The sequence below is a fragment of the Pyrus communis genome, chromosome 15 (assembly GCF_041283825.1).
Source record: "Pyrus communis isolate YQ-2024b chromosome 15, ASM4128382v1, whole genome shotgun sequence".
Taxonomy (NCBI): domain Eukaryota; kingdom Viridiplantae; phylum Streptophyta; class Magnoliopsida; order Rosales; family Rosaceae; genus Pyrus; species Pyrus communis.
The window spans coordinates 21,201,747-21,226,165 of record NC_142579.1 but is presented as its reverse complement, the minus strand read 5'-3'; the positions used below and the strand labels follow the sequence as shown (position 1 = coordinate 21,226,165).

The 24,419-nt window shown below is 36.5% G+C and overlaps 1 pseudogene; it reads left to right on the top strand.

The window, feature by feature from the left end:
• The first annotated feature begins 815 nt into the window (after positions 1-815).
• LOC148690676 (thioredoxin-like protein AAED1, chloroplastic) lies at positions 816-23,969 on the top strand (annotated as a pseudogene).
• Positions 23,970-24,419: the final 450 nt, after the last annotated feature.

The following is a 24,419-nucleotide window of genomic DNA, read 5'->3' as shown; positions in this document are numbered from 1 at the left end:
AATTTTTTAACTGATTTAGTTGTTGGATTTAATTTTAGACCATCAGATATTTTATTTTATCTTTAGATTTGTTCATATTCTATCTCAACTGTTGGATTTATTGTATTTATAAATTAGATTATAAAAAAAATTTGAATTTGGATTGTTGGATCAACCAACGGTCCAATTATGTGGGTCGTCAGATGAAAGTAGTCGTTTGGGGAGAACTTGGGTGGTCGACAAAGCTATCAGTGGCGGTTCCCACCCGCTGCAGCTTTGTCGCGTGTAGGATGTGAGACGTGTCAATGCAGTGAAGTTTTTTCATGCTTGCGCAAGGGCAGTGGTGGGTCATAAAATTTAGCCTTGTCTGGTATTTTGGGCAAAATTTAACCCAAAACCAAGTTTTAACCCAAATCTTTTAAAACTCAAGGGAGTGGTACCATTTGAATGATAAGAGCTTCTAACAATAAATAAAAAGTAATACTATTAAACCGTAATATTATATGAAAAATAAGGAAGCTAAACCAGATTCATTAGCTTCATAACTAGAGTGGGACATACTCATAATCAATGAGCAGCAGGTGTGGGTAATAATTTTATCAGCTTAGCTAGAATAGGTTACGTGGTGCAAAACCAAAAGTGGTAAGGCGCCGAATGTTGCCGCAGTGGAAGCTACTGCGATTATTGTCGAGTCCGACTTGAAGGAGAACATCTCTAACTTGGTAAATGTTTCTTCATCTGGCAGTTGGGAGGCCTTCCCCATCCTAGCTAAAATTTTGCAACTGGGGGAATCCTTTTAGGATTGCCGTTGGTCTTGGGTTCTAAGATCGGTCAATATGGCGGCGCATCGGTTAACGTCGAGAAGTAATTCGGAGATGTGCGGTATCACTTGGGTTAATCATCCTACATCTTCATTGGTCCATGTTCTGAACAAATATGGGTTACCCTATCTTCCTTAATTTTGTTGTTCTGGCAGTGGAGGGGGACGCTTTAGCACTTGGAGCAGCATCTTAAGCTTCTGCTCCCTCCTCCTCTGCTTTATGTTTGTTGCTTTCTTTGTAGCTTGCCTTCTGTGGGCTTCTTTGTTCGTTTGGGTTCAGCCCTAGTTTTATGATATTTCCAGTTCTCCAAAAAAAAAAAAAAAAAAAAAAACAAAAGGTGTTGTTATTCAACACAGCCACACTGTTTTCAATATTTGTTCAGATTAAATAAATTGAAGAAGATTTAGGGATAAAAATAAACAAAAGATATGTAAGAGATAAATAGAGTGTATGAATAACATCATCTTTTCGCCACTAGTACTATGATCTATTAGTATTCCTCTTTACTTGTAAGTGAGAGGTTTTAGGTTCGATTCTCGTCAAATGCGAACTTGAACTACAGTATTACTAGTCAAGTGTGAGGATTAGCCCACCCAAACTTCCTTAATGTAGATAATATCGTTTGTTAGAAGAAAAAACACCACCCTTCCAAGAAAAAGTCATTGTCAAGTTGAAACACATGCGCTATCTTTTTTTATTTTTGGAAGTTCATGGTTATTGTCTTAAAGTTGTGCTATGATATTACCTTATGAGAAATGCTAAATAGATTTTTAAAAGTGAAACTCTTCATAGACTTACATCATGTTTTTGCACAATACTTTATAATGTTGACTAAAAAATTAACGTTAAACTATGAAGTGTCTGAGAATTCATCTAGAGTCCCTTTAGCATTTCTCTATCCTTATTTAGGTACTATAATGTTTTTTCTACTTTGGTTCCTATAATACTATTATCCTGCTCTTTTAGCTTTGCATTAAATTATGGCTTTACTAGAAGCTTGACTCATCTACATGTAATACTGTAATTGACCATAAAAAAAACTCTACCCACCTCCTAATTAGAGCATTAAGGTATAAAAGAATTCTTCGGTGTTTCAAATTATTAGATAATTTAAACTTTTTAATGGTTGGATTTTAATTTGTGTGGTTTTGACCAATACTCAAAAGCACTAGAAAATTCTTTAATGTTACTATAGACATGTTAATTCTTTCCAAGAGTCACCAATTATTCATCAAATCTGTTCAATGATGTTTTGAAATAAACTTGTCAAGACCTCACTTTTGGGGGGTGGGGGGTTTGGGGGCGGTTGGTTTTGTCTGAAACAAGACCTCGCTTATTAACGATAAATAATGATTAAAGTAGACTTACATTTGCTAATTAGTACAACTGCAGTTTAGTGTTGTTCATCTCTACTTATATTTGTGAGTCCTTAAGTGTGACGTTTTCAAACTACCCTATTTTTGAAACATTGTATATGAGCCTCTCTGATTAGGTTGTACCCACTTGGGCCATCGCCAGTACTGCATTTTTGATCCATCGATAATTCGTTATACCAAGTGACACGATCGTCTTAATTAATGTAAAGGTCATACGTACATCCGAATCCTACATTGTTGGTTGATCCGAAAAGTTTGAAGCCCAAAAGGTTTGATAGCGGTGAGGACCTATCGTATAAGCTCATGCCTTAGAGCAAGCTCAGCGTGGGCAGTTGCTCGGGGGACGGGGGAGAGAAAAGGGGCCCGAGGCCTGGTGGACTGGCTCCAGCGTTGGAGAGCTCGAGTGGAGGTGGAGGCCCGAGCTCTGGGCCCGTGGAGAATTGCCAGCCCGAGAGCCTGAGGCCCTGTGACGCCAGCGCTGATGTCAGCCTGGCGTCATGCCTTTTTTAATTTTTTTTTTGTCAGGCGCGTGCACCCCACTCGCGTGTGGGGGCGCGTTGCCGACAAGAAATCAGAAAGAAAAAAAAAATTGCTTTTTCAGTGACCGTTGGGAAGCCACGTGGCTTCCCACGGTCCGTTTGATCTCAACAGATCTTTAATTTGGAACGTTCGATCTCAACGGTCAAAAAAAAAAAAAAAATTCTTATTTAATATCCACCGTTCGACTTGACGTGGCCCATCATGTTCTGGTGCTGGCGCTGGCGTGGCCCATCATGTGACGGGTTTTGCTTTGCGTTTCATTGACATTGAGTTTTTTTTTTTTTTTCTTTGGGTTTTGATCGTATCGATTACAAGCCACAATTTTTTCTTTGGGTTTTTTGAAGTTGGGAACTTGCTGCATCTCTCAAAGAAAATAATGCGAGATTCGACTCATCTGGTGTGAAACTAATAGCAGCGGGTGTTGGTACCCCTGATAAAGCTCGTATCCTCGCAGAACGGGTATCTTTATTTTCCTTCACGGGTCAGTGTGTCACTACAATGTTTCTAATGCTACGGTTTATAAAGTTGTGTTCGATGCTATAATCTTTGAGGGCTATATTTGTACTTTGAGTGCTTGTTTAATAAGCATCATAAATAGATATGGCATGAAAAGAATATGGGTATGTGTAAAACTGCAGTATGGATTTATTTGTTACGTGTCAGGAATGCATCCACATACATCCAGTATACATGTTGGATCAAGGAATGAGATGCTAAGGTTTTTAGTAAATGGGTCTAATCGTGATGTTAATCATGTTAGTTTTCTGATCATTAAATAAAAAGCCACATGACATGAGTATCTGTTTGGGGTCTCGTTCATGGGTCACAGATGCAGCCACATCTTTTTGACACATTTGTAACCATCAGATGCGTATCTAACAGTTGAAGGGTGCATATTATTTTCTAGGAATAGTATTTACATGTACGAGGTTCTTGTAACTTCTCTTTACATTACTTAACTGTTGAAAATTATATATTATAACATTTAATTTTTATATGAATGAAAAATAAAAGTTTTTATATGAATGAAAAATAAAAGTCATATATCATAGTTGAATTTAAATTCATAAGTTGCGTCTGTTCGTTGGAACTTTAGGCAACGGTCACAATGTTTCAAAAGGGGGTGACTTGAGTTCCATATAAACTCAAACATCCCACATGTCTAGAGGATTAAGAGAAGAGTTTTTCTCTAAGGTCTTTCAGTCTTGGTTAGTCAAATTTCGAGTCGTGTTTTGAGAGTATGGAATATATGAAGTTCGTCAAAGTCTGATGATTGAAGTGCTTTGACTTCGGATTATAGATTGTTGAATCCTGGGAGACGGACGCCTACCGAACTACAAGCACAAGAGTAGGGACGAAATTCTGTCTTTAGGACATTGCATTTATGCAAGCCTCAATCTCTAAGTTTGTCAGTTTTTCTAACTTTCTCTTTAATTGTTTATATTAATCTCATATATAATTGATGTTGTGAATTACTTTATAATTATTATCATTGCAATTATATTGTTATTTTTCATATTTTCTAATATTGCTCCAACAATCTAAAGACAAAATTTTCTATGGAACAATTAGAAGATATGGATGTGAGAAATTAATCTCATAATGTAGAAAAACTTAAATCATAATATGTTCAATAATGAGTCTAGCCATCATTTGCCATCATTTGGAGGAAAGAAACATTTCTCTAATATGGAGAGAATTGTCGCTGGTTTTGAATACAAAGAAAGAAAAGTGAGAAATCATGATGATATGCGGATGGATATTCATCTATATAATCAGTTTATTGATATATGATGGGTCGTTTCTTGCATCTGCTTATACTCACTAGTCACGCAATTGGTTTATGTGTTTTATATATGATTGATATATGTATGTGTCAACACATTATTAGATACTTTAAACCTAGGATATGCATACTAGTTGTACACAATTTTATGCCTAAAATGACCGTTTGAGGAACCACTGAATCATGCACATTGGTTGTTTTGTGGTAATTTATAGCATATATGTTAATTTATATTATGTTCAGTGATTAGTTTTAGAACTTTATATATATGGGGCAATTTTGATTCAACTAGTGTCAATATCTAGATGGAATTAAGTCACTCAATTATACTTAAAGCATGTAGATAACTTCCCAACAGCACGGTTATTCATGAGCTTGGTTCATGCAGCGTTTGGAACTCATACCTGTTCATGAAAAAGTATATATTTATATATACTGACGATCAGTCATTGGACTGGTATCCTTGTGTCAAGGCCCATAGGAATTGGAATGATTGTAGATGATATGAAAATATATCTCTACATATGCATTACTTGGCGGAAGGGCGTTATGCTGGAAAGGCATAACTATTTTTGTAACCGCCATGACAACAAATATCTGACTTTGAATTATAACTGAGGCTTACTGAATACCTTTCAACTGATTTGGATGATGAGGAATTATAGTCCTATCCCAACATACTGGATCATGGTTTCTTAACCATTATGGCTTTGGAAAAGTGGTTTCTTATCGGAAATCAACGAGACTAGGATTGGGTTTTATTGCTTAATATCCCCATGTTGTAGTATGGTCAGTTTACGCACACACTGAAAAGATGTGTCGGTTAAAATCATGTGAACTGCAGGTGTAATGGATTCATACCAGTTCATGAAAGAGTTCCTTTTACAGAAAGGAGATGTGCCGAAATAGAGAAGTTTGGCATTTGAAATATGCCAAATGCCATTGGATTTTTCTAATAAAAGGAATGTAATGGTTTGTTTGATTCTAATCAGACACATCCATGAAGGTTTTCTTTATGAAAAAATAGAATAAAAATGTTGATTTGAATTGGTATACCTCACAAGCGATGCGTAGTTTGCATTCTAAATGCAGACACGTTGTGAAGTAGCAAACTTTGCACGGATCATTTGGTACAAATGAATGAGCAGGTTTCAGAAGTTGTGTCTCTCTTCCATTGGTATAGATATATGTGTAACCACTCGTCTGAATAAGTTATCAACTGCTTGGAGACGCCATTCACCAAACTGGTAATCTATAACCATGGTGGGTCAGTTGGCAATTTGTATATATCAAAGTGAATTTGATCTGTGAGTGCTTTCATGGTGATCTGCAAGTGTCATGGAAAATTGCAAATTGTGAAATGAATCTTGTGTTATTCTCACATGATCAATTCAACGTAATGATATAAGGAGTTGTGTTATTACGACACAAAAATCTCTGCGGTATGTATTTTGAATATGCGCAAGGGGCATGTTGGATTCTCAAATACATAATTATATGAACACGCATGCTAGTCAAGTTTTGTCTTTGGACAAATTATAAGGATTAGCTAATTAACATTGATGAAGGTATTGCTTTGACAACTACCGTAAAATTAAGAAACTCATAATTTCACCCTACATGTTAGTCATGATGATCGAGTTGCCTGCAAGCTAGGGTTAATCATTTCAGAGCGAAAGTTTAGCCATGGAAACTTATCAAAGTTCAAAGGTTGAAGGCAAAGTGCCAGTACGTGCTTATACAAATAAGGCTAATGAGGCTTCAAATTCTAGAAGTGAAGATAGACAAAGGACCTATCTTTTTCATTTTCTTCTTAAAGTGTAGAAGTGAATTATTGATAGTGTTAAAAGAAACCACAATGGAAGGGGATTGTGGGGATAACTTAGCTATCTTTTGATATATGAGATTTACTAAAGAAGAAGGGAAAAGTAATTTGGTAATTGAATGAGACAATTAAAATGTCAGCTCTTAAAATGAGAAATTTTTTAAGGTACAAAGAGGTTAGAGACCTTCCTACAAATTCCTTAAATGTGGGGGAGTGCGCCCAAGTGTTAGCAAATTACTTACAAAAGTCCCAACATATATATACTTTTGAGGACTTGACATTGTAAACAACTACTCTCGTATGAAATATAATTCCATAAGGTGGATTGTGCACACCATTAAAAATAATCAACCTAGTAGTGGATCCAATTATTAAAAGTTTGATTAGAGAGTAAGTTGATCATCGAGGGGAATGAGGCTAAAGCCAACATAACTAATGAATCAACCGGACGAAAACCTAACTTAGTTGATTGGAGATCCCATGGTCTAAGTTCAATAGGCAAACTGGTCGGGCATGATTCATAGAAGTTAACACACTATATACCTCATTCCTATGGTGGAAGAAGTGTGTTGTCTGCAGACGTTTTAGGTTGTATATTTATACTTAATGATAGTGATATCTTATAAATAAGAGGAATAGAGCAGACTATATTCTTAAAGGAAAACTAATGAAAAGGGTTTGAAAATTTTGAGTTTTAACAATAAGGACAAAATAAAGGGTTAAATGAATAGTACTAGGATTGATTTTTTAGTGTAAAAATGTGGTTTTTCGTTAAAGTGAACAGTACCGCGAGCTTTTCGTTAAAACTCCCTATTCTTAATTAGTGGTCACCTATGTGAGAGTAGAAGTGGGTCGCTTCTATGAGTATGAGATGACTAAATTCTCTAAAGCTCTCATGAATCCAGGATTTGTTCATGACCAAAATGAACACAACCGTATGAACCGGAATATATTAGGATTAGTGATGTGTGTTGCTTATTGTCTCGGTTTACTACTGCGATGAACAGTTCAAGATTCTATATTCACTGCGTCACCAAGTAAATCCGATAAGTATTCACTAGGGTAGGTTCAAGTCCAAAAGACACCTCTCCCGATGCATCTCTTGTCTGCTTATACTCTCAAATTCTTCCTAATTTTTCATTCATGTGGGGAATTGTTGAAAATTATATATTATAATATTTAATTTTTATATGAATGAAAAATAAAAGTTTTTATATGAATGAAAAATAAAAGTCATGTGTCATAGTTGAATTCAAATTCATGAGTTGCATCTGTTCGTTGGAACTTTAGGCAACGGTCACAATGTTTCAAAAGGGGTGGCTTGAGTTCCATATAAACTCAAACATCCCACATGTCTAGAGGATTAAGAGAAGAGTTTTTCTCTAAGGTCTTTTAGTCTTGGTTAGTCAAATTCCGAGTTGTGTCTTGAGAGTGTGGAATATATGAAGTTCGCCAGAGTCCGATGATTGAAGTGCTTTGACTTCGGATTATAGATTGTTGAATCCTGGGAGACGAACGCCTACCGAACTACAAGCACAAGAGTAGGGGCGAAATTCTGTATTTAGGACATTGCATTTATGCAAGCCTCAATCTCCAAGTTTGTCAGTTTTTCTAACTTTCTCTTTAGTTGTTTATATTAATCTCATATATAATTGATGTTGTGAATTTCTTTATGATTATTATCATTGCAATTATATTGTTATTTTTCATATCTTCTAATATTGCTCCAACATTAACTAGTGTATTTTTTTATCAAGCAGATGTCTTTGTTGAGCATTTATTCACCCATTGCAACAATCCGTTGACACTTAGTGCCATTAAGAAATCCAGACTAGCCCTTTCTTTTATGATTTTGAATAAGTGGGTGAAGGGTGAAGAGAGGAGAAGTTAGTGAGATAATGGTTAGAGGGAAATAAGAGTACTGGGAGATGGAGAGATGAAATGGAGGGTGATGATAGGAAACATAATTCGTAGAATGTGCAGTTATTGTTGGTGTGTGTACAGTGTGTGTGTGTGTGATACGCATCTTCAACTCTTAAATGTGGAAGGAACTAAAGTTCCCCATCTGGAGGTTGAAGGTGTGTGTAAAAGTATGTGTTTTTACGGCTCTTAAAAAGGGCCATTTTATCATATTAACCGGTTCAGAAAAATGGAAAAAGTAAGAAAGCCTATGAGCCTTCGATGACTCAAAGCTGTATTAAGATGTGTAGAACTGAGACTCTTCTTGTACCTGTTTCCTTGACTTTCTAGGTCAGAAGCTTGCGATCACGTATGACCAGCTACTATCATGTCACTTATCTTGTTTATTTTAAAAACAGTTCAGTTGATGAAACATTAACAAGATTGAATAATTTGATCACGTGACGTCTTCATATGTACAAAATGTTCCATATTTTAGGAACCTTTTGACAAAATGAAACAAACATCATTTAGTGAAGACTCATTCAACCATGCTATCATAGAATGGAACCTATTTTTTTAATTAAGCATGTCATGTGACATGTGGTGGTTAATAATATTTGTTTATATGCTTTCCAATTGGAGAAAGCTGTTTACATCTACTTTGACCAAATAGATCCTTTACCTGGTTTGCTTATGTAATTTTGGTTGTGTCATACCATTTTAAGTAACAGGTACCAGAAGCTCCGTATCGAGGATACCGGACTTGGGCATATGTAATAGGTCTTCTATTGCAGGAGACCGGGCTTTGGCATAAGTAGTAGGTCTGGTATTGCTGTAATGAAGTTTCTATGAGACACGTTTATGAGAGACTTGGACTAGTATTATAGAAGAAAGTGTAATCATCTCTTATCAAATGGATAATTTTATACAGGTTTACATCTTTAATTCTCCTTAGATGCTCAAATTAATCATTGCGATTTCTTAATTACAAATTTGCATGCTAATACCATGGATTTGATATCCTGATCTTTGGAGCTAATTCTAGATAAAATTAGTTTTACGGTTTCAATCTATTTTTCATATTATTCTTCTCCCTCTTGGAGGTAATATATATACTAATATATCTCTTGTAATACAAGCAATAGTAAAGGACTTCTAACTAAACTAGGAAATACAATTAATTATATTCCTAATCTATTAGAGCTCACGGCAACACTCCTCAAATTGGTGTGTAAATATTGCCTAGACCCAACTTGCTAAGTAAGTCCTGAAACCTTCCAGTGGAAACTGCGTGGGTTAGAATATCTGTCAATTGCTCTTCCATTCTTACAAATGGAATATCAACTAGCTTAACATCCAACTTCTCTTTTATGAAGTGTCTATCCACCTCAACATGTTTGGTCCTATCATGTTGTACCAGGTTGTTATCTATCTCTCGAGCTGCTTGATTATCACTGTACAACATCATAGACTTTTTAGGCTTGAACCCTATCTTAGTAAGTAGAATCCGAAGCCATAAAAGTTCACAAATACCATGTGTCATGCCCCCATACTCGGCTTCTACTGAAGACCTTGCCACCACATTCAGTTTCTTACTTCGCCATGTCACAAGATTACTGGCAATAAATGTGAAATGGCCTGACGTTGACCACCTATCAGTAATATTCCCAGCCCAATCTTCATTTGTATATCCATTCCCCTCCATGTGTCCATGCTTTTTGTACATTAACCCTTTTCCAGGAGCCCCTTGTAAATAACTAAGAATCCATATTACTGCCACCATGTGATCCTCACTAGATGCATGCATGAATTGACTTACCACACTTACTGCATAAGCAATATCAGGTCATGTAAGTGACAAGTAAATCAATCTTCCAACTAACATTTGGTACCTCTCTTTATTTGTCAAAACTTAATCCTCATAGATCGCAAGATAATGATTCTACACAATTGGGGTATCTGCTGATTTATACGCTAGCATACCAGTTTCTGATAATAAGTCTAACATGTAATTACGTTGTGATAAGTATATGCCTTCTCGAGACTTAGCAACTTCTATTCCTAGGAAGTATTTGAGTCCTCCTAGATCTTTCATCTCGAACTTGGAGGATAAGTACCCCTTTAACTGTTCAATCTCCTTTGTATCATCCCCTGTAACAATCATATCATCCACATATATAATGAGTAAGGTCACTTTACCATCCTTACGCTTGATAAACAAAGTATGATCTGAGTTGCCTTGTTTGTATCCATGCTTCTTCACAGCATAAGTGAATCTCCCAAACCAAGCTCTCGGCAACTGTTTCAAACCATGCAATGCCTTTCGAAGTCTGCATACTTTTTCACTGGAGTTTTCAATACCATATTCTGGTGGGAAATCCATATATACCTCTTCCTCTAAATCCCCATGCAAAATGCATTTTTTCACATCAAAATGCCTCAGAGGCCAATCAAGGTTAGCAGCAAGAGATAACAGAACTTTGATTGAATTCATTTTTGCAACCGAAGCAAATGTCTCGAGATAGTCGATGCCAAAGGTTTGTGTATACCCTTTTGCTACCAATCTCGCCTTGTATCTATCTATCGTTCCATCTACCTTATGTTTGATAGTGAACACCCATTTGCATCCTACCGATTTATTTCCATTGGAAATTGTAACCACGCTCTATGTTTTGCTCTTCTGTAATGCCTCCCTCTTAATTTGCATTGCCTCTGTTCACTTTGGATCTCTCAAGGCTTCTTCGACTTTGGTAGGTATTTTAATAGTTTCCATTTGTTGAACAAGTGCACAATATCTCAACGAGAGGTGATGAGTAGAGACATAGTTAGCAATTGAATATCATACTTTCCCTTTTAGAGAGTACCTATCTGATGGCTTTCCTCTATTTTGTTGAGGAGGCAACACAAGGATTTATTAATAGCTGAGTGAACACTTACCTCAGAGATATCCATTGGATCATGTATGTGTACTTGTGGAATATGGGGGGATTGCCGTGTTCTACTTCACTACAGTTATTAAGGCCATCTCCAATCGAGGGCTGGCCAGAGGGCTCATTTTAGCCCTCTAGCCCTCTAAGATATTAATATTTTAATGAACAGTACAGAGCCATATTTGCCTCCGTCTCCAACCGAGGGTCAAAGGGCCATAGGGCTCGTTTTAGCCTTGTCACAAAAAATCGTCTCCAACTAAGAGCCAAACATAATTCATTATTTAAATTTAAAAACTACAACAACTTAAATTCAAATCCAACAACAACTTAAATTTAAAAACTACAACGGTAACTGGTCCCAAAAGCCAAAAAAAAATAGAACTAAATTTAATGAATGATTTATGTATTTATAGGAAAAAAAATTAGAATTTTTAAGAATTAAAAAAAGAAACAACTGGCCCAAAATTTTTTTTTTTTTTTTTAATCCAATAGTAACTAGTGTCAGCTAGTCGTTGGATTCAAAAATTTGTTTAAGGCCCTCTGGACCCTTCGGTTGGAGATGGCCTAAGTTGCCCACTCGGGTCTGCACCAAACAATACCAAACTGAGCCCACTTTGGCCGTCATCTATTATTTCCGAATTAAGCCCACTTGGGCTGACTGCAGCTGCATGATTTTCACGCCCACTTGGGATGTTAACTCTATGATTTTCACGTCCACTTGGGCTGCTAACTGCATGATTTTCATGCCCACTTGGGATATTGACAGTGGCATAAATATCAAGCCCACTTAGGCTGCTGACTGGTTCAGTTTTTGGGCATTCACACGGCCCAATTTCTGTGTTATTTTGAATCACACGATCAAGAAGCCTAGTAGCACCGTGTTACTTAGACTTACACGGTCAAGAAGCCCACTTGGGCTATGATTTGCAACTGGGCCACGATCACTTGGGCTATAGTCTGCAGGGGCTACAATCTGCAGGTGGTGCATTAATTAAATTGAACCCGCTATAATCGTCAATTAAGGTTGTCTCCCCCTAAGGAGTGTGGCTGAGAGTAAAAAATAACTCGTCTTCAGAGAATGTAACATCCATGGTGACGTACATATGTTGAGTATATGGATGATAACAATTATAGCCCTTTTGTTGAGGACTAAAGCCAAGGAAAACACATTGCACTACACATGGATCAAGTTTACTTCGTTGATTTTTGTGAAGATGGACTTATGCCATACAACTAAAAACCCGGGGTTTGAGATGAAAAGTGGAAGGTAGCAAAACATGATCGACAAGCACGGCCAAAGGTGTTCTAAAAGAAAGAACACGTAACGGCATCCGGTTCATGACATAAATAACATAGGTGATTGCATTAGCTCAGTATTTCTTGGATGCACAGTTACTAATAAGAAGACACAGGTAATCTCAAGGATGTGCTGATTTTTTCATTCAACAACACCATTTTGCTGTGGGGTTTGAAGACACATAGTTTCATGAAGAATGCCATTTTCTATTAAAAAAAAACTGAGAGAGATCTTGATTAAGATACTCATCACCATTGTCTGATCGAAGCACTTTAATATGGAGTGAATATTAAGTATAGGCCATGTGATAAAAAGCTTTGAAGATGCCACCCACATCGCTTTTATTTTTCATGAGGTACAACCAAGTCATTCAAGTGCAGTCACCAACAAATGTTACGAACCAACACACACCATGCTGAGTAGTAACCGAAGATGACCCCCACACATCAGAATAAATTAACTTAAATGAAATTGCTCTTTTATTCAAACTTGGAGAATATGAAGCTTGATGATTTTTAGCTCATGTGCAAACATCACACTTTAACGAGGACTCTGGAATATTACCAAATAATGACGGAACCAATTTTTGCAAATAACCAAATGAGGCATGACCTAACCGATGATGCCACAACTGAATAGTCTTCAATTTTTGCACTATTATGACCTTGAACTTGATGAGCACGACCATGTACAACATCGTCAATATAGTATGTCACGCCCCAAAAATGGGCACGTAATAGTGCCACACACTATTAGTAACGCAATATTATTTTAAGCAGTACTAAATCAGAAATCATTTTGGTAAAACGAAGATTTGGATAAAAATTTTACATAGGAAAAGAACTTCACCATCTACAACAAAACCAAAGAGTTCAAGGTAATTATCATACTAAACCAACTCTTTAGTACGACTTGGAAATACAAAACGTTGAGTTTGACTAAAAAAATCCCTTCAAGATGGTGAGGCAATGAACGACCGAGAGGTTGACAAGTAATAACAACGCTAGTCCCGACTTTAGTCCAGAACATCTTTTTGTAGGTGCACTGGTCCTGTAATAAAGTAGGGGTGAGTATCACAAACGTTCATCGCTCCCCCTCAGGGAATCCACCCCCAGCTAGGTTTGAAAATAGTATACGACACTACATATACTATAGGAAAATGATTGATGCACAACAAAAGCTTTGTTTAGTTTGGAAATAGATTGTATGCTCACATAATTTCCTTTTTAAAAGGAAAACAAGGATCTCAATAAATCGCTACATGCCTAATGACCGGTCCAATGACCAACTACCCCCTTACCTGGACTAACTCCGAACGAATATACTTATGGTAAGCTGTAGCGAGAGTGTCCTTTAATGCTTTACTCTTAGATATCCTAGTACCTCTCCTAGAAAGGTAGTGGCACTAATCCCTTCATAGTAGTCCCTCTGGAGGTTTAGGAGATCGAAACCCAAGGCGGTTGCTATGCCCCCTTCACTCTCAAGTCATCACTTTAATTTGTAGCATAAAACAACATGCATATCATGATATAAAACAAAACCATTTTTCCTTATGGTTCTATCACAACAAAATCTATTCAGCTTTCACATGCATTTGTATATTTACATATACATACATGCACAAAATTCCATAACTAGGGTAAGTGAGGATCCCCCTATTTGGTCTCCAAGCCAAGCAAGCAATATTCCTCACCAATACCTCGAATAAATGCAAGCACCGTTTGTAATTGGAGTCCCTAGTTCAACAATTATAATATGTCACTATATGTTCATATATAATGACTAAACTTTATTCCCATAACAACAACTATATCCAATAAGGACCTTCACTTTACCAGGAAAAAAAAAAAAAAGAAAAAAAAAATCTGTATTTGAACTTTTTATTATTTCAAAAAGGTTCCCAAACTTTTGATAATTGCACTTTGACCCCTGAACCTTTGGTAATTTGCAAAATTACCCCCAAATTGAAACTATTTTTGTAGTTCAGTCCCTGGCATGAAACCAGCGGCTTTGAGGTCTTTTTTTCCCAACAATTCAACATATATTTCAAGCCAATGCACAATCCATCAATAGTACAACTTACTTTGTCTATACAAATGTCCTTTAAAGACCAAATTTGATGAATTTCGAGTCAAACATCAAATTTCTTTAAATCTCATCTATATGAAACTTGTACAAAATCTCAAAAATCTGATCATATGTAAATCTTTACCTTAATATCTCAGAAATCATTGTCCAGTCATCAAATAGGCTTCAAAGCCCTCAATTCCAAAGCTAAAACGAAAATCCATGTCACTACTGTAATAGCTAAGCTCCACTTACTTGAGCAAGTTCCTTGATCACTCCTAAACCAATGTATTTCTTCCACCCTTATTTCTTTTCTAATCTCTTTCCTCATATGTATATAAATATTAGAACTAACGCTCTGCATATCAATCTCTCGTGGTTCCTTTCTCCTTGACATGCATGCATGCAACCTTAGATCTCATTTCCAATCCAACTCACATTCTGAAAACAGAGAAAAGTCCCTATTTATAGTAGGCAAAGGTCTACTGAGGGAAGAAATAGGCAGAGAAGAAACATTGGTGCATCCCTTAAAAGGAACACGTGGTTGATGACTCATGGAATGCAATACCACGTGGCAATTCATAATAAGGTGACTAACGCATCACAAGATGATGTGTCATGCATTTCATATGGCTAGGGAGGAAACCATTTTTCCTCATGGTTCTATCACAACAAAATCTATGCAGCTTTCATATGCATTCGTATATTTACATATACATACATGCACAAAATTCCATAACTAGGGTAAGTGAGGATCCCCCTACCTGGTCTCCAAGTCAAGCAGGCAATATTTCTCACCAATACCTCTATTAAACGCAAGCACAGTGTGTAATTGAAGTCCCTAGTTCAACAATTACAATATGTCACTATATGTCCATATATAATGACTAAACTTTATTCCCATAACAACAACTATATCCAATAGGGACCTTCACTTAACTAGAAAAAAATAATAATAATAAAAACAAATTGTATTTGAACTTATTATTATTTCAAATAGGTTCCCAAACTTTTGATAATTGCACTTTGGCCCCTGAACTTTTGGTAATTTACAAAATTACTCCAACTGAAACTATTTTCGATGTTCAATCCTTGGTATGAAACCAACGACTTCGAGGTCTGTTTTCCCAAAATTCAACCTATCTTTCAAGCCAAAGCACAATCCATCAATAGTACAACTCACTTCCTCCATACAAACGTCCTTTAAGGACCAAATTTGATGACTTTTGAGTCAAACATCAAATTTCTCTAAATCTCATCCATATGAAACTTGTACAAAATCCCAGAAATCTGATCATATGTAAATCTTTACCTTAATGTCTCAGAAATCGTTGTCTAGTCATCAAATAGGCTTCAAAGCCCTCAATTCCAAAGCTAAAACGAAGATCCACATCATTACTGCAATAGCTAAGCTCCACTTAGCTGAGCAAGTTCCTTAATCACTCCTAAACTAATGTATTTCTTCCACCCTTATTTCTTTTCTAATCTCTCTCCTCATATGTATATAAATATTAGAACTAACACTTTGCATATCAATCTCTTGTGGTTCCTTTCTCCTTGACATGCATGCATGCGACCTTAGATCTCATTTCTCATCCAACTCCCGTTCTGAAAACAAAGAAAAGTCCCTATTTATAGTAGGCAAAGGTCGGCTAAGGGAAGAAATACATAGAAATGGGCTGAGAAGAAACATTGGTGCAACCTTTAAAAGGAACACATGGTTGATGACTCATGGAATGTAGGACCACATGGCAATTCATAATAAGGTGACTAACGCATTATAAGATGATGTGTCGTGCATTTCATATGGCCAGGTAGGAAACTTTATGAATATGAGGTAAAGATGGCTTAATTAGTGACTAAGCTATGCATGCAAATGCAAGCTAATCATGTAAGGAAAGCTCCACGTAAGTAGCTTGGTGGCTATCAAATTGATCTCCAAGTGGCTAATTCGATCATTTGTGGCTACCATGTGTTATCGACACACTGGTCTAGCATGAAATTATCTTAAAAATTCATTCAAGTTCCCGAAAGTAATCCAAAGATGTTATAGAACTCGTAATGACATCCACAATCTTTTCATAAATACCTTCTCAATAAATAACATAAACATATATATATATATATATATATATATTCAAATATTTCTCTTCTTAGATAATAAATGATTAGGATCTCACAATCCACCCTCCTTAAAACAAATCTCGTCTTTGAGATTTACTTTAAGCACCGAATTACTTGACAAGTCCAGAGTTTCCACCTTTGATCAGACTGTCATTTACAAATCAAGTTTGAAATCTTAAGCGTATTGATTATGCATACCCACATTTAACACTTAGTCGAACACACATAAACTCTCAAGAAAATTATGGGTACCTTTGCACAATTTTCTTAGCGTCATATCTATTAAATTTCTTATTCCTTAAATCAATGAACATTCCACTGTAGAGTATCAAAGATCCGGTGGCCAGTTGGTTCCTTAACTCAAGCGAATGACAATGATTACATGAATAAGAAAAGAAACAGATAGCCCGATACTTTCCCATCATGCCACTAAGTAGTGGACTATTGTACAAATGTAGGTGGATATCTAAACGTCGGATTCCTATTTCCAAGTTGTTTCTTCAAGTTCATGGTATTGTCATTTACATTTCATAACCCAATTTCTAAGCCTTTTCATTTCCCAATCAAGTATGCATGTATGAAGCATATCCTCCAATACTTGAATTGCTTGTTCTGACTGTCCATCATTTTGCAGATGGTAAGCTGTAATTAAATCAAAGCGATTTCCATGCTCATTTTGTAACTTATTTCGAAGTCATGCGGTGAATCTTGGACCTCAATTTGAAACTATTGTATTTGGAATTCTGTGTAATCGAACAATCCATTCAATATACAATTTGGTGAAATAACTGATAAACCAATCCATCTTTACAGGTGAAAAGTGAGCTACCTTAGTAAGTCTATCAACTATCACCCAAATACCATTTTTTTGTTCTTTCTTTGATCTTGGTAAGCCGGTAATAAAATCCGTCGTGATGTTGTCCCATTTCCATTCTGGGATCGGTAGTGATTGTAGCATTCCAAACGGCTTCTGGTGTTCGGCCTTTACTTGTTGGCACGCTACACATCATCCAACATAAATAGCAACATCACGCTTCATACCTTTCCACCAATATTGCCTTTTCAAATCCTTGCACATTTTAGTACTTCCAGGATGCATATCTAATTGCGTTCTACGAGCTTCATCTAATACTTTCTTTTCGACTTCTTCATTTCAGGTACAACCATTCAGCCTTTGTACCTCACACTACAATTTTCATGAAGCTTCCGTTCATTAAGTGCTTCTCCTGAAACTATCTTCTACTTTACTTTTTGTAGTTAAGGATCTTCATGTTGTTTCTGCACTATATATCACTCCAACTAAGATGCTAGACTAAGATTCACCAAATAAGAACTTATGTCATCATGTTGCACTTGTAGATCATAATCTTGTATTGTATCAAACATCTCTTTATCCACCAAGATCAAACAAGACAAAGTGCTCCTGGTCTTTCTGCTTAAAGCATCAGCAACTACATTTGATTTCCAAGGATGATAGGACAATTCAACATCATAATCCTTTATGTACTCCACCCATCTTCTTCGCCTCAAATTCAAATCACGTTGAGTAAATATATACTTAAGACTTTTGTGATCTAAATAAACGTTGAACTTACTGCCGTACAAATAACATCTCCAAATCTTCAATGTATGTACTACGGTAGCTAGCTCCAAGTCATGTGTTGGATAATTCCTCTCGTAATTCTTTAACTATCTTGAAACATAAGCTACAGCTCTTCCATTTTGCATTAGCACACATCCGAGTCATTGTGTCGATGCATCCGTGTATATCTCAAATGGATCTTGGTTATTAGACAATACTAACACCGGCGCTGTGGTAAGTCTTGTTTTCATTGCCTCAAATGATGATTCACACATATCATCCCATTCAAATCTTACTCATTTTCTTGTGAGTCGGGTTAGTGGAGTTGCAATCCTTGAGAAATCTCGAACAAATCTTTTATAATAGCCAGCTAATCCAAGAAAACTTCGTATCTCCAAAACACTCTGAGGTTGCTCCCAATTCAATACCACTTCTATCTTACTGGGGTCCACACAAATTCCATCTCCAAATATTACATGTCCAAGGAATTGTACTTGTGTTAGCCAAAAATCACACTTCAACTTCTTAGCATACAATTGGTTGTCCATTAAAATTTGTAAAACTATATGAAGATGCATTTCATGATCCTCCGTAGTATTAGAATAAACTTATCCAAGTACTGTCGGAATATTCGATTAATAAGATCTATAAATGCAACTGGTACATTTATCTCTAGTATATCCAAATTCATGGCAATGATAACATTCAATAGGCCTTGGCCTTCTAAATCCGTATCCATCATTGTCACTACTACTTCCATAATTTCATGATAAGTTTTAGGTCCTTGACCTACAATGTGTCTTCGAACAGAGTCTCTAAGCCCTTGTCTGAACTTAATTGCCATTGTTTTCTGTATTAGCAATACCATCAAAGTACTTACTCAACTCAGTAAATTTGGTGACATACTCAGCCACACTCATATTCCCTTGCTTAAGATCAAGAAATTCTTGAATCTTGGTATGCTTCATTGCATCAGGAAAGTAACGCTTGAGAAAAAGTTGCCCAAAATCATCAAAATTCATCTTTTCAATGTTATATTGAGCACGTATAACACCCTGCCATAAATCTGCTACACAAGAACATGTGAAGATAAGTTAACTTGAAGCATGGTGGTACATGAAGAGTTCTCATATTCTTCTTAATATGTTCCAACCAACTCTCAGCTTTTTCAGCTTCAGGCGCTCCCCAAAACTTGAGCGGCTTATTTTTCATAAAATGATCGAGATAAGACATATATTGATCATGTGCACGTTCCTCATTAGTGTGCATATAAGCATTCGTCGATGCTTGAAAAGTCCTAAACATTTCAACTATTTGTTGTGCATTATCTAGTGCCCTATTTCCCTTTGGACTTGTCCAAGGACTAGGCATCTTGTCAACAGAGTAAGAACTGAAATGAGAGATATTGACTCAACAACTCGTTCAAGATTTGACGCGATAACAAATGAAGTAGAAGTTCGAATTGAAAGGGCATGGTAGAGTCAATCCAAAACGCAAATCAAAAGTGGAATTCAAAACTCTTTTTAGAACCAAAACAATTTAAAATAAAGAGAAACAACAAAAATCTTTAGAAGTGGATCAACCGTTGCACTGATGCCATTTTTCTTCACGCCCCAAAAATGGGCACGTAATAGTGCCACACTTTATTAGTAACACAATATTATAGTTTTAAAATCCAACATTGTGGCACTACATTCCCAATAGAACGTAAGGCTATTTGAGGGGAAGTAAAATACTTTTAAGCAGTAAGGAAGCCGAAATGATTTTGGTAAAACGAAGAATAAAAGGGCAATGGAATTTGGAAAAAAATTTTACACAAGAAAAGAACTTCACAATCTACAACAAAACCAAAGAGTTTAAGGTAATTATCATACTAACCAACTCTTTAGTACGATTTGAAAATGCAAAATGTTGAGTTTGGCTACAAAAATCCCTTCAAGATGGTGAGGCAATGAACCACTGAGAGGTTGACCAGTGACAAAAAACGATAGTCCCGACTTTAGTCCAGAACGTCTTTTTGTAGGTGCACCAGTCCTGTAATAAAGTAGGGATGAGTATCACAAACGTTCATCACTCCCCCTCGGGGAATCCACCCCCAGCTAGGTTTGAAAATAGTATACGACACTATATATACTATAGGAAAATGACTGATGCAAACAAAAGCTTTGTTTAGTTTGGAAATAGATTGTATGCTTACACAATTTCCTTTTTAAAAGTAAAACAGGGATCCCAATAAATCGCTACATGCCTAATGACCGGTCCAATGACCAACTACCCCCTTACTTGGACCAACTTCAAACGAATATACTTATGGTAAGGTGTAACGAGAGTGTCCTTTAATGCTTTACTCTTAGATATCCTAGTACCTCTCCTAGAAAGGTAGTGGTACTAATCCCTTCATAGTAGCCCCTTCGGTGGCTTAAGGGATCGAAACCCAAGGTGGTCGCTATGCCCCCTTCATTCTCAAGTCATCACTTTAATTTGTAGCATAAAACAACATGCATATCATGATATAAAACAAAACCATTTTTCCTCATGGTTCTATCACAACAAAATATATGCAGCTTTCACATGTATTTGTATATTTACATATACATACATGCACAAAACTCCATAACTAGGGTAAGTGAGGATCCCCCTACTTGGTCTCCAAGCCAAGCAGGCAATATTCCTCACCAATACCTCTATTAAACGCAAGCACCGCGAGTAATTGGAGTCCCTTGTTCAACAATTACAATATGTCACTATATGTCCATATGTAATGACTAAACTTTATTCCCATAACAACAACTATATCCAATAAGGACCTTCACTTTACCAGAAAGAAAAATAAAATCTGGATTTGAACTTTTGATAAATGCACTTTGGCCCCTGAACTTTTGGTAATTTTCAAAATTACCCCAAAATTGAAACTTTTTTGGCAGTTCAGTCCCTGGTATGAAACCAGCGGCTTTGAGGTTTGTTTTCCCAACAATTCAACATATATTTCAAGCCAAAGCACAATCCATCAATGGTACAACTCACTTCGTCTATACAAACATCCTTTAAAGACCAAATGTGATGAATTTCGAGTCAAACATCAAATTTCTCTAAATCTCATCTATATGAAACTTGTACAAAATCTCAAAAATCTGATCATATGTAAATCTTTACCTTAATGCCTCAGAAATCGTTGTCCAGTCATCAAATAGGCTTCAAAACCCTCAATTCCAAAGCTAAAAAGAAGATCCACGTCACTACTGCAATAACTAAGCTCCACTTACTTAAGCAAGTTCCTTGATCACTCCTAAACCAATGTATTTCTTCCACCCTTATTTCTTTTCTAATCTCTCTCCTCATATGTATATAAATATTAGACTAGCACTTTGCATATCAATTTCTCGTGGTTCCTTTCTCCTTGACATGCATGCATGCAACCTTAGATCTCATTTCCAATCTAACTTACGTTCTGAAAACAGAGAAAAGTCCCTATTTATAGTAGGCAAAGGTCTGTTGAGGGAAGAAATACATAAAAATGGGCAGAGAAGAAACATTGGTGCAATCCTTAAATGGAACACGTGGTTGATGACTCATGGAATGCAGGACCACGTGGCAATTCATAATAAGGTGACTAACGCATCACAAGATGATGTGTCATGCATTTCATATGGCCAGGTAAGAAACTTAATGAATATGAGATAAAGATGGCTTAATTAGTGACTAAGCTATGCATGCAAACTCAAGCTAATCAGGTAAAGAGAGCTCCACGTAAGTAGCTTGGTGGCTGTCAAATTGATCTCCATGTGACTAATTCCATCACTTGTGGCCACCATGTGTCATCGACACATTGGTCCAACATGAACTTATCTTAAAAGTTCATTCAAGTTCCGAGAAGTAATCCGAAGATATTACAGAACTCGCAATGACGTCCACAATCTTTTCATAAATACCTTCTCAATAAATAACCTAAACATAATTTTTTTTTTTTCGAATATTTCTCTTCTTAGATAATAAATTTTGGGGATCTCACATAGTACAACCCCCTTCTCTAAGTACCACGCCCAATGATCGCCTGAGTTCAGATATCCTGAAGTAAAGAGAAAGACGGAAACATTTGCACAACACAGTCTAATTGCTTGGTGACCTGTCCCAAGGATAACAAATGGCTAGAGAGTGTGGGAATAAGTAAGCAGTTATGCAATGATAGATTAGGAGTGAGTGCTATCGAACCCGCCCCTATGAGCAAGGCAACACCTCCATTGGTAGCAACAATACTATTCCATGGTGGTGGTGTTGTATAGTTAAACAAAGTACGATCATAAGTCATATGATCAGTGGCTCTGGAGTCAATGATCCAACCTGTATCAAGATCAATAAATACTATTAAACTTGTGTCTGTGTTACCTGGATCATCGGATTTCTCGTTTGAAGCAATCATATTTAATAAAGAGAGTTGCGGGCCCAATTCATCTGGGTCTGCTTTTTGACCATTTTCCGCGGGTGGGCAGGTTGAGGCCATGCCGGTTGGACCGGCTGCATAGTCTGCTGTTGCTTTTCCACGGGAGTGTCGGGCGCCTGACTTGGCAGGCCCGCTTCCAGATGCTGCAGCAAGTTCTTTTCCATGTTGGGCCCCTGACTGGGCCTGCTTCCAGGCGCTGCAACCATTCCTTGTTTGATCCTAGTCAAGATTCTTATGAAAGTCTCTTGCCTCGAGCCTTTCAACCTTTGAAAATAGGTAATTGTTTTTGGTCTGTGGTTTTGGCAGCAAGTCAAAGAACTCTGGGCTTTCTGCAGTCGGCTGGGCAGTGAGCAAGATTTATTATTTTTTATTATTTATTTTTTTTCTTCACACTGGCAATAACTAAGTCTAGAGTTAAGGAAGAGACAGGCCGAAATCTCCTTTGATACCAAGGTAAAATTATTTTTAGGGTTTCAATCTATTTTCCATATTATTTTTCTCCCTGTTGGAGGTAATATATATACTAATATATCTCTCGTAATACAAGCAATGGTAAGGGACTCCTAACTAAACTAGGAAATACAATTCATTATGTTCCTAATCTATTAGGGCTTACGCCAACAATTCTTTTCCCCATGATGTCCTATGTTCAGTTACCATTTCCAATGGATATCCTTTATGCTGATCCTGATCGCAAGGTAATAAATTTTATGGTGTACAACTTTGTGTATGTTCAGTTGTTGAATCTCTAATTCTGGTGAATGTAACTCTGACTTGACACTTCTGTTATAGGCATATGATGTTTTGGGATTATACTATGGACTTGGCCGAACTTTCTTCGATCCCAGCTAGTGCACGCTCTTTTCCTGCTTTCTGCTGATTATCTTCAATCCAGCTACTACTTTCTATGATATTCATATTTTTTTGGAAAACTATGATATACGCTTTCTGCTTATTATCTTCAATCCAGCTACTACTTTCTATGATATTCATATTTTTTTGGAAAACTATGATATACGCAGGCAAAGGTATTTTCAAGATTTGAGGCTTTGCAGAAAGCTTTGAAGAACTGTACCATCGAAGCCACTCCAGATGACAGAAGTAGCGTGTTACAACTGGTTTAAACTCTGATTTAGTCTACACTTGAGTCTTTTTGGAAAGATCTTTTACTTTTCTTATTTGTAATGTAAATCAGGGAGGGATGTTTGTCTTCAAAGGTTGCATGGAAAGACGAAAGGGACAGGTGATCATGCCCCGTTAGATGATGTCTTCGATGTTCGCCGCAAAGTTTGAGTCTCGTAAACCAGGTAGTGTTTCCATACGAAATACGGTCATTCATATTTCATGCAGCAGTAATCAGACGTTAATAAACTGTGCCAGTAAGACCGTGCATGCCTTAACATTTGTATAGTTATAATTTAGGGAACTTTAACGAAAAGCTTCTAGTACTGTTCATTTTAATGAAAAATCACATTTTTACACTAAAAAGTCAATCATGATATCACTTTACCTTTTATTGTGTCCTTATCGTTAAAACTCAAAATTTTCAAATACTTTTCATTAATTTTCTTTATAATTTAATGAATGCAGATAGATTATGTAATTATACCATATAGATTCACATACTACACAAAAAAACTTTATTTTTGTACATAAATAGTACATGATATTCTGTGAACCTTCGATCAAGAGTAAATCATGACTCCTCGAGGAAGTTTACGCTTAACCTTCATTTTAATTGGTTCATCGTCA